The sequence below is a fragment of the Orcinus orca genome, chromosome 4 (assembly GCF_937001465.1).
Source record: "Orcinus orca chromosome 4, mOrcOrc1.1, whole genome shotgun sequence".
Taxonomy (NCBI): Eukaryota; Metazoa; Chordata; class Mammalia; order Artiodactyla; family Delphinidae; genus Orcinus; species Orcinus orca.
Genome location: NC_064562.1, coordinates 84,828,275 through 84,846,280, shown reverse-complemented (window position 1 = coordinate 84,846,280; position 18,006 = coordinate 84,828,275).

Genomic DNA, 18,006 nt, shown 5'->3' with positions numbered 1-18,006 from the left:
TCTTAGTTCTAGAGAACTGGACTTTAAAAATTAAATGCCCCTTTAGGGATCTGAATTCTGTACTTGGCCCATGACCTAGACTACACATATTTATAGGCAATTTAGGAAAACATTAATTATGTTATAGGACAATATGATAATTCAGTTGAACCTTGAACAACATAGTGTGAACTGAACAGATCCACTTACATGCAGGGTTTTTTTCAGTAAATACGTTCTGTAGTACTACAAGATCCGCCTTTGGTTGAACCTGCAGTTGTGGAACTGCCATATACGAGGGCTGACTATAAAGTGATAAATAAATTTTCCACTGCGTGGGGGGAGTCCATGCCCCTAAACCTCTCCACCCAATCCTGTTGTTCAAGGGTCAACTGTATATTTACATTTTTTAAAGTGCTTGATTTTGTGCCAACAGTTCTGGGAATTTACCCTAAGAAAATAGTAAGGTATGCATGTCAAGATTATGAGCACAGTGAGCTCATAATTTCTGGCATCTTTGACTATTAAGGGGTATATCATTTAGGGCTGAGTAGGAGGTTTTTGAGATGCTCCAAGCATACCTTGTTTTTTAATCAAAACCATGTGATACCACTATAAAAATAGATGACACAGTCTCTTGGAATGTGTTTTTGTTTTTGTTTTTTGCCTCTCACTGTCGTGGCCTCTCCCGTTGCGTAGCACAGGCTCCGGACGCGCAGGCTCAGCGGCCATGGCTCACGGGCCCAGCCGCTCCGCGGCATGTGGGATCTTCCCGGACCGGGGCACGAACCCGCGTCCCCTGCATCGGCAGGCGGACTCTCAACCACTGCGCCACCAGGGAAGCCCTGGAATGTGTGTTTAATAAGATATGCTGCTTAAAATCCAGAACCAGTTTTCTTCTGTGAATATGTATTTGATGCCATATCATCCAGTTTTTTTCAGCTTTAGAAATTATACTTCCAGGGAAAAAAAGGTTTTGGCATTTTCAGGCTTAACATTTATAGTTTCCATAATTTTGCATTTCCCACGGAGTCTGGCATGTAGTTATTTGTAATTTCTGCTAAGGCATAAATATAAATAGTGGATGCTGAGAGGCCAGGAAGCAGGTAGAGCCAGTCCCTTGGCTAGTCCAAGCCAAGGGCAGTCCTGGGCTGAGGCCAAACACCACCTGGCTTCTTGGTTCCAGAGGTTAATGTCCCACAGCCAGAAACTCTCCCCAACTGATTAAAAGAAAAAAAAAAAAAGTGGTTCTTGGTGAAGAATAACCATCCAGTAAAATTTTGAATCTGGTGAATGCTGAAAACATAGCCAATGTGATTTGAGCACAGTCTCTGGAAAGGAACCCTTTGATACTAAAAGAAAGAGGAATTCAAGTGAAAGCAGTGAAGCAGTGCAAACATTCAGTACTCATAAAGTAGAGACTATCAGTGATCTATCTTAACTTACAGTCAGCTTTTTAAAAGGCTTTCTGAAGATACAAGGACTAAAAATGCCTTTTTGTTTTCTGTCACAGAGAACATTGCTTCTCCCTCTGCAAATTCTCTAAAATTAGGAACCAATGACTCTGAGATGCCTATCAAATCTCCTTACCTAAATCTTAAGGTAGGCGAGCTGCAGCATATGGAGCTCAGTTAAGCAATGTCTTCATTTAATTTGCCCTCTACTCAACTTATTTACAGCCAACTCTCAGCATTTTAGCCCTTTCTAAGAGTATAAAGATGCTCTTCTTTCCTTTCTTCTTGCTCTTTTTTAAAAAATTTATTTGAAACTTTTAAGTATCTGATTTGGGGAAATGTTGATACGTTTTTTCAAGTCATCTAATGAAGAAGCAATGATTTCTTTTTGTTTTCTCCTTGCTTGCTATAATCAAACTGTTTTTCTTTGAAATGGAATCCTTTCAACTGAGTTGTTTACAACAAAATTATAATAAAAGGTGTGTTATTGCTATTCCCTTCCATATCAAATAATGACAATACATTTTGATTTTAGGTTAGGATTGGCTTCCAGAAACTTCATAAGGCTTGCTAACCCTCACAAACAGCCCCCTCATTATATTATACTGAAAGAGTCTGGCTCTTGGAAAAGATATTTAACATAGTATAATTTATTTCATTATTCCAGAGTGTATAACCCCACAAAGTTTGCAGTAAAAATGTATAAAAATTACCTTGTAATAATCATAAAGATAGAACTCTGTACTTTTATGGGTCTGGTACATCTACCACCTCTATACTTTGTCTTACATCGTGAATACAAAATCACTCCAAAATCAAATTGCTTCACTTGGTTTTGATTACAATGACTTTAATTATGATAAAGAATGTGTCCTGTAGGCAAACTGCTTCTAAAATAAGGCATTGTAAAGGCTAAGCATTGAAAAGTATTATATCTGTGTTTTGCATAAGGTTCTATAATTAACATGCTGTTTTCAACATATTTGACTTTGCTTGTAACACAAAATATTGCAATATGTGAATCCAAGCAGAAACATAGAATAGGTGGGACAAATAGAAAAGGTAGTAAGATGATGGATTTAAACCCAATATTCCAATATTTACATTAAATTTAAAAGTAAATATTGCAATTAAAAGACAAAGGTTGCCAGACTGAATAGCAAAAATAAAGCTTAAGTGTATGTCACTTAAAAAAGACTAACTTTAAAAGTAAGAACACAGGGCTCCCCTGGTGGCGCAGCGGTTAAGAATCCACCTGCCAGTGCAGGGGACGTGGGTTTGAGCCCTGGTCCAGGAAGATCCCACATGCCGTGGAGCAACTAAGCCCGTGTGCCACAACTACTGAGCCTGCGCTCTAGAGCCCGCGAGCCACAACTACTGAGCCCACACGCCACAACTACTGAAGTCCGCATGCCTATAGCCTGTGCTCTGCAACAAGAGGAGACAGTGCAATGAGAAGCCCGTGCACCACAATGAAGAGTAGCCCCTGCTCACCGCAGCTAGAGAAGGCCTGTGCACGGCAATGAAGACCCAACACAGCCAAAAATAAATAAATAAAATTAATTAATTAAAAAAATTTTTTTTAAAAAGAACACAAATAATTTTTAGGTAAAGTATACCCCCATATTTTCACATGTCATAGTATCAGATAAAGGAAACAATCTCCAAGGATCATTAGAGAAAAAGGTGGATGCTTCATATTGAAAAAGACATATATACACCAGAATGATATAATAATTCTGAATTTGTTTGCACTTCAATTTATAGCCTTAAAAAACACTATAGGATTGACAAAACTAAGATCCAATTATAGTGGGAGTTTTTAACATACTTCTCTTGAAAAATAATGGAACAAACAGACAACATACGTAGTAAACATATAGATGATTTTAACAGCACAGTTAACAAACTGGACCTTATAAACTGCTCCACCTAACAACTGCAAAGTATGTATTCTTTTCAAATGACATGGGACATTGCCCCAAGTGACCACATGCTGGGGTTTAAAGCAAATCAAAACAAATGTCAAGGGACTGAAATCATACCAACTGTACTCTTTGACCATTGTGAAGTTACGCTAGAAGTTAATAACGAATAGATAACAAGAAACTCCTTCTAGAGAAAGGAGAAAAATTGAGGGAGATGGAACAAGAAGCCAGAGAGATGGGCAGGATCCAGGTCATGGGAAGACTTAAGCTGTCCTAAGGTATTCATATCCTAACAGCACTGGGAAAGCATTAAAGGAATTTATCTCAGGATTGATATAATCAAATTTGCATTTTGAAAAGGTCATTCTGGTTGTGACTATGGTGATGGGAGGTGAGGAGAGTTAGCCTGGGTGAAGAATGGTGTGGAGCAAGGAAGCTCTAGAGGCAAGGAGGCCAATTAGGGGGTGCTTGCAATATTATAGATGAGGCTTGTTTTCTGAACTAGAACAGTGGAATGGGAATTGAGGCTGGAAATAAGTGGAAAGATTAGAGAAATATTAGGTGGCAGGATAGGCACTGTTAGCATTTGTTGGTGACAAGAAATGACTCCCAGATTCTTGTCTTGGTTAATGCTGGGGTGTGCTGCTTAATACAGAACACGGGAGGTGGGAGGGCAGGAAACTGGAGATAACAACTACAAGACATCCAAGGGGATCCAATCATCACTTAAGTTCAGAACAGTGTTCTGAACCTAAAATATACGTTGGAGATTTTAAGTGGTAAATAAAGCCATGTGAGTAGATGAGATTGTACAAAGAGGTGAGTAGAAAGCTTATGTTAGAACAAAAAGAATGGAAACTTTTAAACTTCTGATATGGACTATCATTTGGGAAAAAATAAAATATTTTTCCTTATAGCTAGACTTTAAAAAATACCATTAATATAATGTACTTACTCTACGGTTTATTTATATAATTTTAAGGAATAACACCTAAAGCTAATGTACTCAACACTATTAATCAACACCATCTACTAAGATTAACAAGAGACATATAAAATGAGTGGCCCCGATGGTCCAGATTATGTCAGAGGCCATGTCAGTAAGCATACCAATCCACATAATTATGGCTTGTCACTAATTGTGCTCTGTAATTTGACTGTAGAAATGGAAGTTAATTAGTTGAGGTGATTTAAGTTAGAGGGTTTCAGGGTTGCTCTTCTGGATAAGAACAAGTGAATTAAAAACATCATGTGTTGACAGAGACAGGTTGATATAAGAGAGGATGGGTGGTCTCCAGGATGGACCAGAAAGAAAGTAAAACCGAAGCTGTTAAGATACTGTAGGTTTCATCCAAATTCAGTATATTTTTTAAAAAATAGATGTATGTCCTTTAAAAGCTTTTTTAAAAAATAATTTGCCTAGTAGCTCTCAAAACAAGACATTTGGATGGGCTACCCAAGCCCTTGCAGATAAACCAAGAATTATGTGGCTGCTACTGCTGACACTTTAACCAGGCTTCTGCTTACCTCTGGATAAATGTGGCTGTTCGGTTCCAAATTTTTAGTCTGAGATTTGGTGCATACTCAAGGAAGCTCTCTCAATGAGTGGTACACTCTGTCTCAACCTCCCTTTCATAAGTAGCAAGGCAATGTAGCAGGAAGTGCATTGGCATTTCTCTTCCATAAACCTTACAAGCATCAGGTTCACATTCCTTCCTCTGACATAATGGCTGCAACAAAAATAAACTCTTGCTGGGCTCTCACATGAGGAACTAGAAGAAAAAGGAGTGCTTAGGTCTGAAAGTACTGATGAGGTTGAAAATCTCTCCTTTGAAAGAATATCTGAGGCAAGGTTCGTGTAAGGAACTCCATCAGAACACTCTGGGACCAGGCTTCAACTTACCACGCAGTTTATATGATTCTGAACTTACTCCCAAGTTCTGCCTTATTCTCTGAGCCTCAATCTCTCACTAATAGCGTAGACTTGAACCTGAGTCCTGTTCTTATTCTGCTTGTCCAGGGAGTAGAATCCCCCCATGCATAATTTCCAGATTCCTGGGCTGGAGTTCCCCTATTTATAGATTTCCCTGGTACAACTCTCAGCATGACAACTTGGACATTTGATGCTGCTTCTCTTTCAGCCTCACAAGGATGTGCCCTGATCGTTTGTGTGAACACACTCTTCTTGATGTTAGGTTTCACTACGATGCTTGTTATTAGTCTTCACTGAGACCAATTTGTTGTTTACACTTCCTGATGTTCATGTCCTCCTCCTGCTATCTGGGTTTTTCTTTCCATCTCTGTCCCAAGCCTATTTCCACTTCCCAGTGTCTTCTAAGCTTTGCCACCTCACTGCTGCCAAGTGGGCTATTCTTAGCCCTTTCCACTGGACCCCAGATGCCTCTCATCTGAATACACACTAACATTTCCAGAGCTGAATCAGCACTGGAGTCCCTGTCTGAAGTGGAATGACTGTTCAACAGGTATCTAGACTCATGAGTCAGCTCACAATCAGCTGAATAATAGGGCTCAAAACTAAGACACTGAACAGTAGACATTAGGGGCAAAGGCTTTCTTTTTTTTTAAATGTGTAAGATGTGATCAGCTGATTATGTTATCAGAGCAACAAACTATAATAAAACATAGCCAAAAAACTAACAGGACCCTTTCACAGACTATTAGAGCAGAAAGAACTTCTAAAATTATCTAGATCAATTCCCTGTCTCCTACTCCAGTGTTCCTTTAATGATTACACAGCAATCATTGTTTTGCATACTAACGAAGGAAATATGATAAGCAATGAAGAAATTATTTTGTTAGTATAAGTTAACTAATCACTTGAAATATTGGCTTATTTCCCTCACACCATTTATTGTGGTGAAATTATCATGCATCACCATGTTATATTTTTATGTAGCAATGTTCCTGTTTCTTCTTCCCCAAAGCTGGAATATTAATATCTGATCTTTTCTAATCCTGGCTCCCCCATTGCTTAACTGTTTGACCTTGGGAACGTTGCTTCACTACTCTGGGCTTCTGTACTCATTATTTGCAAGATAAGGATAACGACAGTGCCATTTTATAGAATTGCTAACAAGGATTAAATATGTGTTAATACATGTTAAAACATTTCAAAGAGTGCCTGGAACAGTGAGCACTAACAAAGTGTCAGCTAATTAATAACTAACATATTCAATTTTTATATTAATAACTAACATATTCAATTTTTGAAACTGACACTTTATTTTTTTAACTCATTGCCACTGATGGAGAGAAAGTCTTTCTACAGCTAGAGGTCAAAAGTTTAAAAGTGTTAAAACATTAGGGAGTTAACATATTGGTGTGGATAAGTTTTAGTCAAAGTGAAAATGAGGGCTTTAGACAATTTGCAGTTTCAGTGGTGAATGGAGTTCAAAGGTGGCTGAGGCACCGAAAAAAATGAAAGGAAATGTAAGAGTGGGGAAAGCTTCCGAAAGAAGATGCAGGAGGCTTGGGCAAACTTCAAAGACTTTCCAGTTTGTTGGAGGAGGTCATGGAGAGGACAGGACTGCTAGTTGACCCGGGCTTCTCCCCCCTTCCCTGTCCTTGAAATGTACATTCTGCCCACTGTGGGCACACTGGGAGCTGTTTCAGTGACATAGGCTTGAGAGAGTAAGGGGTTGTTGAGACCATTTGGATGGAATACGTGACTGAACCCTGTTAAGACCTCTGTATAAAGTTTTAAGATTCTGGGGGTCATGTGCAGAGATCTACTCATCTTGCAGCACCCAAGACGAGCCTCGCATGTAAGTTCCCTTGCTTATTAGCACTGCCACCTACCAATCTGGAGCACTCTGCCTTTTTCTTGAGCCTCTCCTTGCCCTCCTTGTAAGGGGGCCAGTTTGTGAACCAACACAGCTTTATCCATTGCTGCTGCAGGAATAAACCCAGAGATGTGATCGAGGTCCTCTTTTCCTGCTTGTTTGTGCAGACATACACCAAGCCTGCAACTGTGGTCCTGCCCTGGACTGAGGGGGCTGCAATAGGCACTCAGCCCAGCTGTGAACTGCCTGGGCAGCAAATACTAAGAAAACTGGCAGCAAGACGGATGTGGGGCTGAGCCAAGGACATCTGCATTGTGTGCAGCTTGCCTGGGGCTAAAAACTAGGTGCAGGAATGGTGAGAGTAGGTCGTAGATGAGGCCAAATGATCATGCTTGACTGGAAAGCAGGGATGTCCCAGACGCCAGGGCCAGGCTGTTCCCAGGGAGATCTGTTTGGGGCATGCATACCTCTTCTCTGTGGTGAGTATGTTCCAACTTGTGCTGGGATTTCTGAATTGGACTAATCCCTGCTTCACTTTGTATCTTTAAACTGTTCCAACTCTGGGACAGCTCATACGTTTATACTTTCTAAGTAAAATATATTTCTCCATTAAGAGAAAAGACATCCTTTTTTTCAAGTTTTATGATTTGTGTTTACATCTTATATGCTTGATGAATATGTACAAATTTTCTCCCCAACTCTTCATGATTTATAGACTTCTCTCTGAACTCCTCCCAATCATTAAAAGTTGATTTTTGGATATTTCAAAATACAGGGAAAAAATCATCAAAAAATCATATAACAAACATCCACCGCTTCGCATTCAGCTCTATTAAATTCTAACATTTTGTCAAAATTGATTCAGATCTTGTTTGATAAAATCAAAACATTACAGAAACAGTTGAAACTTCCTCAGTACGCCACTACAACTGTTCTTCCATCTTAAATGTAGTTCTCTTTCCATGCATACTTGTGTATTACTATTGCATATGTATACAAAATAACATTATTTATCATGCTTTTAATATTTTTATATATAGTATGCAATTTGCTTTTTTTTTTTTTTTTTTGCGGTACGCGGACCTCTCACTGTTGCGGCCTCTCCTGTGGCGGAACACAGGCCCAGCGGCCACGGCTCACGGGCCCAGCCGCTCCGTGGCATGTGGGAATCTTCCCGGACCGGGGCACAAACCCGTGTCCCCTGCATCGGCAGGCGGACTCTCAACCACTGCGCCACCAGGGAAGCCCCTGCAATTTGCTTTTTATACTAACATTGTGTTTTTGAGATTACTCATTTTTATACATTGTCATGGTAATTAACCCTAGCTTCTATAACAAACAATACACAGCATAATAAGCTAAAAGTTTACTTCTCCCTCATGTAAGGTCCAATGTTGTTTACTCATTTAAATTCTGAGTAGATTTCCTCCAGGTACTGACTCAGGGATCTGAGCCTCTTCCATCCTGTGGCTCCTCTATCTTAGACTTTTGTTTTTCTAGCTTCTTTGAAGCGGGAGGAAGAGGAAAAGTAAAGGAAAGCACACTAGATATTTAATCATCTTGGCCAAAAAGTAACCCATAACATTCTTCTTGACATTGTATTGCTTGGGACATGTCACAGTCACTCCTGAGTTACGAAAAACAACAACAAACGGTTTCAGAGCATTAGTTAGAAAGTGCTGCCATTAATTGTCTGCTTTAATTTGTGGAGATTTGTCTGCTGTTTATCAGTGTACTATACAAGCCAGGAATAGGCATCGGTTAGTTTTGCAATATGTTTACTCTCTCTGATTAACAAGACAATTCATTAAGATTTTTCTGTTCATTCATATGGCCCTTTCTTATCTTTTTTATTCATTCCATTCTTCATTTATTTGACATATTTTTGATCTCCTACAATGTATCAATACCAGGATTTCTTGCTATATACTATCACAATATTTTTCCTAGAGGACACAACCTAGCAGGGAAAAAGTATATCCAGCTAACTATAGAGCTATGGCAAAAATATTCAAATAGAGGTTTTAACCAAATACTACAGCAGCTGGAGGAGTACTAGGGAGAATTACATCTTGATATTCTCCAGGATGAGATGGGCAGAAAAGCACTGCTGTGATAGAATCCAGCATGTAAAAGTCTTGCTGCTGTTTATACAGAAAATGGGAACTGTTCATCATTAATTAAATATCAAGTACATGGTAATGGAGGAGGAGTTCAATGAAGGAAAAAACAATATAAATAATATAGGCAAAAGATAGGGTCGTGATTCCCTATGTCCCCAAACGTAGCATGTTGCCTTCCATAAAATATGAACCAGGCTGAAAAAGCCAAGATTCTTATAAAATGCTTCATATTTTGCCCTATAAAAATTCATATTATTGGGTATTGAGTGAAAAGCCAAGCCTATTATCTCTATTATTTTTTCTACATCATTACAAATGTTCAAGCTCTTTTAATAATGACTTAATAGCAATTTTTGGAAAACCATGATCATTTGAATTGATCGTTAAAATGACATAATGACACATAGTGAATTATAAAATTGCTTAACAATTTTCTTAAAAAAAGGAAAATCAAATCCAGAAATGTTCTTTACCATCCCCTAGGTGACAAAATTTCTATTATGCAGACAATTTAATGAACAAAATGATGTTCCTTGGTCGATATGATATGAGAGTAGAATCAGTTTTTAAACTAGGTGTTAAAATATCCAACTTGCTATTATTAGAAAATTTAATTCTTAGTAAACAGCATAGACTGTTTTAAAAGCAGTTTGAGTAGCACCAAAATTAGTACTATTTTTTAACTGAAGAAAGGATAATGAGATGTTTGGAAAGAGTGATGATTGGAGTTAAATGACCTGGAATGGAATTCTAGGTCTGTAAGTTACTAGATGCCTTCTGCATATCATATAGTTGCTATATATCTTACTATTTCTCACCTTAAAAACAGAGTTTTGGGTCGGATTGTTAAACTCCCTGCTGGTGTTAGCATACAACGAGTCTAAAGGAGTATTTGACATCATGCTCTAAATATGACATAACTGTCAGAGAAAAGTTTCATGACTCTGGCAACTACTTAATATTATGCACACCTTCCATAATACTTTCATAAGTATGATGCTTTGCTGATGGTTGCATTATTCATGCATTTACTCAAACTCTTGGGAAAATAAAAAATGAACATTTTCTTAAGTGAATACTGCATACAGTATTACTTCAGGGAAATATTGAGGAAATATAAGATAGCCTTTTAGGAGAATTGTACTTTGAAAACCACTGTAGGAAACCACATAAGGGCTAAATACAAAGAAATAAATAAGAAACAACTGGAAGCAAAAAGGAATATGAATAAATAAAATAGGAAAGAGTATCTATAAATAGCAAAAATAAAAAACTTTAAAATCTAATAATGTATTCCTTACACAGACACACACACGTGCACACACATACACACTGACTTCTGTTTGGCTATTAACTCTGTGGAATATTGGCAAGATACTTAACGTCTTGATGACTTAATACCTTTGTGATTATTTCATGCATAGCACCTGACTAAACTCTAAATCAAACGTTTGCACACTGCTAAATTAACACTGCTTTAGGGCCCTGTGTATATTCATCATAGATTGCTAATGAGAGGCTAAAGTAAGGTTGGAATAACTACTTATTCTCTCTCAGAACTGAAGTAATTAATTTGTTGTTAAGTTCAGATTTTAATTATTGACTTTTTCAAAATGGAATCTCTTACCACTTTCCCTATTTTTTACCCATACCTTTATTTTTCCTGTTATAAATATAAGTTGCCTTTTCCTCTTTAACAAAGAACCACTTTTCATGTAATCAATTATTGAATTTTTTTTTTTTTTTTTTGCCATATGCGGGCCTCTCACTGTTGTGGCCTCTCCCGTTGCGGAGCACAGGCTCCGGACGTGCAGGCCCAGCGGCCACGGCTCACGGGCCCAGCCGCTCTGCGGTATGTGGGATCCTCCCAGACCGGGGCACGAACCCGTGTCTCCTGCATCGGCAGGCGGACTCTCAACCACTGTGCCACCAGGGAAGCCCAATTATTGAATTTTTATTGTTTCTAGCTTTTAGCAATGAAACAAATGCCACAACAAGATAATGTGCTAATACTGGATATTTACAATTTTAGAATATGAATTTTCTTCATCTTTTGGCTCTTTACTGTCAATTTATAAAATTTATACACATCACTAACTTTTAAAAAGGAAAATTTATTTTCTCTGAAAAGAAAATTTTAAGACTTTCCATTCTGATATTGGTTTAGCTTTAAAATATTAATTAGATTGAATCAAAATAATTTGAAACAGACCTCAAAATTCACTAATTTTGGAAAAAAAAATGCATTTCTCATCTGACTAATGAAAGATTGGTTGTGGCCTCATGTTGGTTAGCAGTAACTGATACTGTTAATCATTTCTTTTTCCTTGACATACTTTCCTACCTTGGCTCTCAGGACACCAAATTCTTCTGGTTTTCTTCCTACCTGCTGTTCCTTCTTAGTCTCTTTTTCTAGTTCCTTTCCATCTACCTCAAACTCAAAAGATTGAAAAGCCCCAGGGGACCTTGAATTTCTTCCTTTTCTACTATACTCACAATGTTGGTGAAATTATGCAATCCACGGCATTAAATGTCATCTTAGTTTGCTAAGATTGCCGTAACAAAATATCACAGACTGGGTGACTTAAACAACAGAAATTTATTTTTTCATGGTTATGGACCTGGAAGTTCCAGATCAAGGTGTTTGCAAGTTTAGTTTCTCCTGAAGCCCCTCTCCTTGGCTTCCAGATGGCTGACTCCTTGCTGTGTCCTCACCTGGCCTTTGTGTGTGAACTCCTGGTGTCTCTTCCTCTTCTTATAAGGACACCAGTCCTATTAGGTTAGGGCCCCACTTTTATAAACTCATTTAACGTTGATTTACTCTTTAAAGTACTGGGCCTATCTCCAAATACAGTCCCATTGAGGGTAGGGCCACAACATAAAAATGTTGGGGGAGCACACAATTAAGTCCATAACAAATATTGTCTACATGTTGATGGCTTTCAACTTTACACATCCAGCCAAGACTTCTTCCTTGACATGAAGTCATCCAAATAGATGAAAGTTAGCCTGTCCCAAACTGACTTAGGACACAAACCCCCATTCCCAAACTGTCCTTCAACACAGTCCCTGTCTCGGACAATGAGAACTCTTCTATCCGCTCAGCTCAGAGACTTTGGAGTCATCCTTAATTCCTCTCTTTCCCTCACACACCATATCCAGTCAGCAAGTTCTGTTAACTCTAGCTTCAAAATGTATCTAGAATATAACCACTTCTCATCACCACCACCCCTATCATAATTTTTTCACCTGGATTAGTGATATAACTCCTTCCCCCCCTACTCTCCAGAAGCCTGTATTCCAGAGTAGCTAGAGTGATTTTGTTAAAAAGCAAGTCGAACTGTGTTATTCCCCACATCATATTCTTCCACAGGCTTTCCATCTTACTCAGAATATATCCTGTAACTAACCCACCTCCGGTTGCTTTTCCTGCCTCTCACTGTGCTAGCAACACTGGCCTCCTGAAACACACCAGACACGCTTCCACTTCAGGATCTTTACACTTTCTGTTCTCTGTTGGAAAGGGTTGTCCTCACTAGATCTACATGGCTCACTCTGTCTCTATCTGTAGCTCTTTACTCAAATGTCATCTTTTCAATGCAGTCTGCCTGCCGACCATTTCTAACATTTCAGCAAACACATCCCTTCTCAGGTTTTCATTCCCTGGTTTACAATTTTTTTCTCCTGTAACTGTCTAAATATACAGTGTACTTTACATATTTGCTTATGGTCCATTTCCCTCACCAGAATATAAACTCCATGATGGCAACGGTGTATTTTTATCTGTTTTGTTCAGAGCTGTATACTCAGTATTTAGAATAGTACTTGGATCATATTAGACATTAGATAAATATTGTTGAATTTATTTATCCATTCATTCAGCAAATATTTATTGTATACATATTTTGTGTCAGACAAAATTCTAGATAAGGGATATACATTGGTGAATTAAAGAAAAAGCTTCTTTTCCTCATAGAGCTTTGATTGAGTGGCTTTATTGTAAGAATGGATATCATAGTGTTGAACACAGAAATCCCAGCCACAATACTGGGTCATGTGGGCACACAGAAAATGCTGAAACCAGTAGTGATAGCAGATATCATGATGAACTTGGAAGTGGAAGGCGTTCACGGCAGCCCACAGTATGGGTATTTTTAGCTTCTCTGCAGGTGCATAGATCTTCAATCATATGCGGTCTTATCTCAGATGTCCTACCCTCATTATTACTCAACTACAACCTTAGTTACTGCTTGTCTTCGGGGGAAATTCTTCATTATCTGTTCACCAGCTTTTGGATATTTCACTGTCTATGCCCCACCTTTTCTCCATCAGAAGCACTGTAGCATAGTAGTTGATAATACTGGCTTTAGATTTTGACTTTGTGAGCTTGAACCCTGGCTCTGTCATACCTAAGCTGTGTGACCAACAGCAAGTTGCTTTTCGCATCTGTTCTTCCTTTAAAGAAATCTGAAATGAAGACAATGTCGCCAGAGTTTAAAGATGTTAGGTATAAATGACTTAATAAAAGACTTACAGCAGTGATAGACATGTAGTAAGCATTAAATAAATTGTAGCTTGTTTTAATTCATAATTTTTTTTTTTTTTTTGCGGTTCGCGGGCCTCCCACTGCCGCGGCCTCTCCCGCCGTGCAGCACAGGCTCCGGACGCGCAGGCCCAGCCGCCATGACTCACGGGCCCAGCCGCTCCGCGGCATGCGGGATCCCCCCCGACCGGGGCACAAACCCGTGTCCCCTGCACCTGCAGGCGGACTCCCAACCACTGCACCACACGGGAAGCCCAATTCATAATTTTTAAAAGAAGTATGGCTTATTCAAAATATCTGTTCCTTCTTATTTCATCACAACCAGTCAACGTCATGGCACCTCCTCTAACTCATAAATGTTTAATTTCTGTACTTTTTGCCTATAGCTTCAGAATAATTGCTTAACAATTGATTTCAATTTCACTGCATTTAACTGAAAAATTAAGGAATAACTTAGTTTATTGGTTTATTTGCATATCACTTAATTTTGTCTTAATTTCCTCTTTTTTGTATTGATGTTTTGTTTTGCTGTAGTATTCCTTAGGTAATGCTTGCCAAAAGGATCTGTAGGGGGCAAACTTTTCTCAGTCCTTTTATGTCTAAAAATGGCTTTATATTGTCAACACAACTGAATGCTAGTTTGTGAGAGTACAGAATTAGCACTTGAAAATCATTTTCACTCAGAATTTTAAAAACATTGCTTCATTGATTTCTGGTACTAAATTTGTTGATAATAATTTCAGATGTACAGGTTAATAAACTTTGTTTTTCTCTTGTTAAATAAAGAATTTCTGGTACTAAATATGCTGATAAGAATGACAAATTATTTTCTTTTCCATGAAAATAATATGTTTTTTCTTAAGACAATCTTGAATTTATCCAAGATGCTCTGAAAATATACCAGAATATACTGATTAATGCTGTTTAACATTTAATGAGCTTGTTCAATTATAAAACTAGTAACTTTTGTCACTTCTGGAACATTGTTATTTCTTTTACTATTTGTTCCTCTTTTCCTCTATTCTTTCCTTATGTAACTTCTGAATCTCTTTTCAATGACTCTTTGTCTTTTTGCAATGCAATCTTGATAATTACTTGATTCTATTATCTGACTCACTAATAAAATCTTCAGTTGTGTCATTCGTCTATCAAATTTTCTTTTAAAATTTGCAATTACATTTCAAATGCCTAGAGCCCCAGTTTTTTACTTTTGTTGTTATTATGGACCTTTGTTTTTGCCTAACAGTTTATTCATTTTACTGGGTATTCTGTCTATACTTAAATCTTTTTCAAGCTATTATATTTGCTTTAAAGTAGTTTTACTTTCCATTAGGATTTAGTTTTCTGCTTGTGGAATTTATTCCTTTTACTTCATGATGTTGCTTTCCTTAAAGATCGGCTGACCTTTGATTATCTAGCCACAGTTATATGTGAGGGTCCATATTAAATAGTATTTCATTTCTTAAACCCACATTAGAACCATTCCATGTCTATGGTTAATACATTTCTGATTATAGGAAGTGAAGGAGCCCTGCAACTTCCAGATATTCCACCCCATATTTATTCAGCTTTAGCAGAGAGTACAAGTGACTTTTGACTGAAGAAAACATTTTGTTGCTTAAAATGTTGGATGATTTAGATTTTATCTCCAAGAGGGAGAGTGGTTTTGTAAATTTGGCTTCTTCACTCAGAAAATGATTAATTCTTTAATTAACAAATTACACTGTCTCTGTATCATTCTAAGATCAGTCCAAATGTCTAGGTTTTCCCAATTTTCCTTCAACTTCCTCTTAAAATAATTGGAAGAATTTTGATAACAACAAAATAAAAATATGTTAGTAATGTTTTGATCTCCATTTAGTAATGGTGAGTGTATTTAATATGGGGCAGAAAAATACAGTTTTATTTCCCAACCATATCTCCTTTCCTTTTCTGGTCTCATTCCTGTTCTTCCTCCTCTTCCTCCCTTCATTCTTCCTCCCGTTACTCCACTCATCTCACCACAATGTTCAGTTCTCCCCGAAATACCACCAGTTCCTTTATTGCCATAAACTGTGTAACCTGAAGCCTTTGCTTGTGTTTTCCACCTGCCCCAACTTCTCCCATGCGCTTAACTCAGTGAATTCAAGGTCTAGCAGAAAGTTTCAATTCTCTAACACTACAGGGTAGTATGGAATGCTCTTTTCTCATTTATAGTAATTCACATGGGAAGCCTTGTTTACCTTGTTAGTTTTTATCTTTTATTGTTTTATAATTTTTTTTAATTTTATTTATTTTTGGCTATGTTGGGTCTTCGTTGCTGCACATGGGCTTTCTCTAGTTGCAGCGAGCAGGGGTTGCTCTTCATTGCGGTGTGCAAGCTTCTCATTGTGGTGGCTTCTCTTGTTGCGGATCACCGGCTGTAGGCATGGGGGCTTCAGTAGCTGTGGCGTATGGGCTCAGTAGTTGTGGCTCGCGGGCTCTAGAGCACAGGTTCAGTAGTTGTGGCGCACGGGCTTAGTTGATCTGCAGCATGTGGGATCTTCCTGGACCAGGAATCGAACCCATGTCCCCTGCATTGGCAGGCGGATTCTTAACCACTGCGCCACCAGGGAAGCCCTGGTTTTATAATTCTAAAAATATTTTTGAGTAAATGAATGAGCCCTAAGGCTATATGTTTAGATAGAAAACTGTTCACCTGGGTAATAGCCTGGCTTTTGTCCTTCAGTTAATTCCAGGTACTAAAAATTTAGTCTATGAAATAAGTAAGATGAAAAGTATAAATAGTTCCTACTAAAAAAATAACAACAGAATCTCTACATATTAACAGAGTTATGAATGGCAACATTTTAAATGCTGTCTAAAGCAGTATCTCCTTGGTAGCAACCTGAATAGTCATTCTGTTTGATTTTCTTCTACCCAGAGGTCCACATTGGTCAGCCAGATGTCACAACATGCCAAGCACTTCCAGTTTTTAGAGTGACTCTTTACAACATTCCACTTGGGGAGCATAGGTCTGTTGTGCTTAAAGAAAAAAATATCTCTAATTCTGGCTTGTTCTAAAAATGTAAATCACTCATGTCATAGGATAAACCCTAAATGCACTTAATTACATACGAGAATTTGCAAAAATCATGTAATTATATCAATAGAGGTTAAAAAAGTATTTTATAGTGGTAATTTTTTTTATAATTAATAGTGTACTGGTAAAGAGTATAGATTGTCTTTAGACTACATAAATTTGAATTCTGTCTTCAACATTTCATTGTTTGATCTTGGATGTATTAATGAACTTTCTGTGTCTCAGTGACTTCATCTGTAAAACAGAACTAATTATAGTATCACTACCTTATAAGGTATTATAAACACTAAAAATGTCAAGTGTTTAAAATAGGATTGGTAAGTAATAAGCCTATAGAAATGTTAACTCTTCGTACTAAAACATATAAAATTAGTATTTTTAATAAAAGCAATAATTTGGAACAACTTTATTAGTAAGATTGTATATTTTTTCTTTCTTTCTTTTTTTGCGGTACGCGGGCCTCTCTCTGTTGTGGCCTCTCCCCTTGCGGAGCACAGGCTCTGGATGCGCAGGCTCAGCGGCCATGGCTCACGGGCCCAGCTGCTCCGCGGCATGTGGGATCTTCCCGGACAGGGGCACAAACCCGTGTCCCCTGCATCGGCAGGCGGACTCTCAACCACTGCGCCACCAGGGAAGCCCCAGATTGTATATTTTTAAACAAGAAATCTAATATTTATTTGGGAGGAATTCTGTTTAAAACAAGAAGAGAATACCCTTGTAGTCACTCAAAATACTGGAAATAGAAGAAATATTGGAAATAGTAGAAATATTGAAAATAGTAATTTGAGAAGAAATTAAAAAGAAGTATAAATATAAGAAAAGAATAAAATATGAATTTATTTTTGATAAAATAATTTTAAAATTGTTATAGCATGATGATTAAAAGTAAAATGAAAAAGAGATAAAAATGTACCTGGCTGTATTACATGATATCAATTTTAATCTCAGAAGTCCACATTATGATATATGTATGAATAAGAAGGGTGAAAAATACAAAGTAAAAAAAAAGACATTTTTCATATTATCAGCTAAAGGTCTGTTAAATAACTGGCTATTAATATAGCCTGAAACCGAAGACCTTTTTATAAGAAAATAATAAACTTTTAGAGAATAAA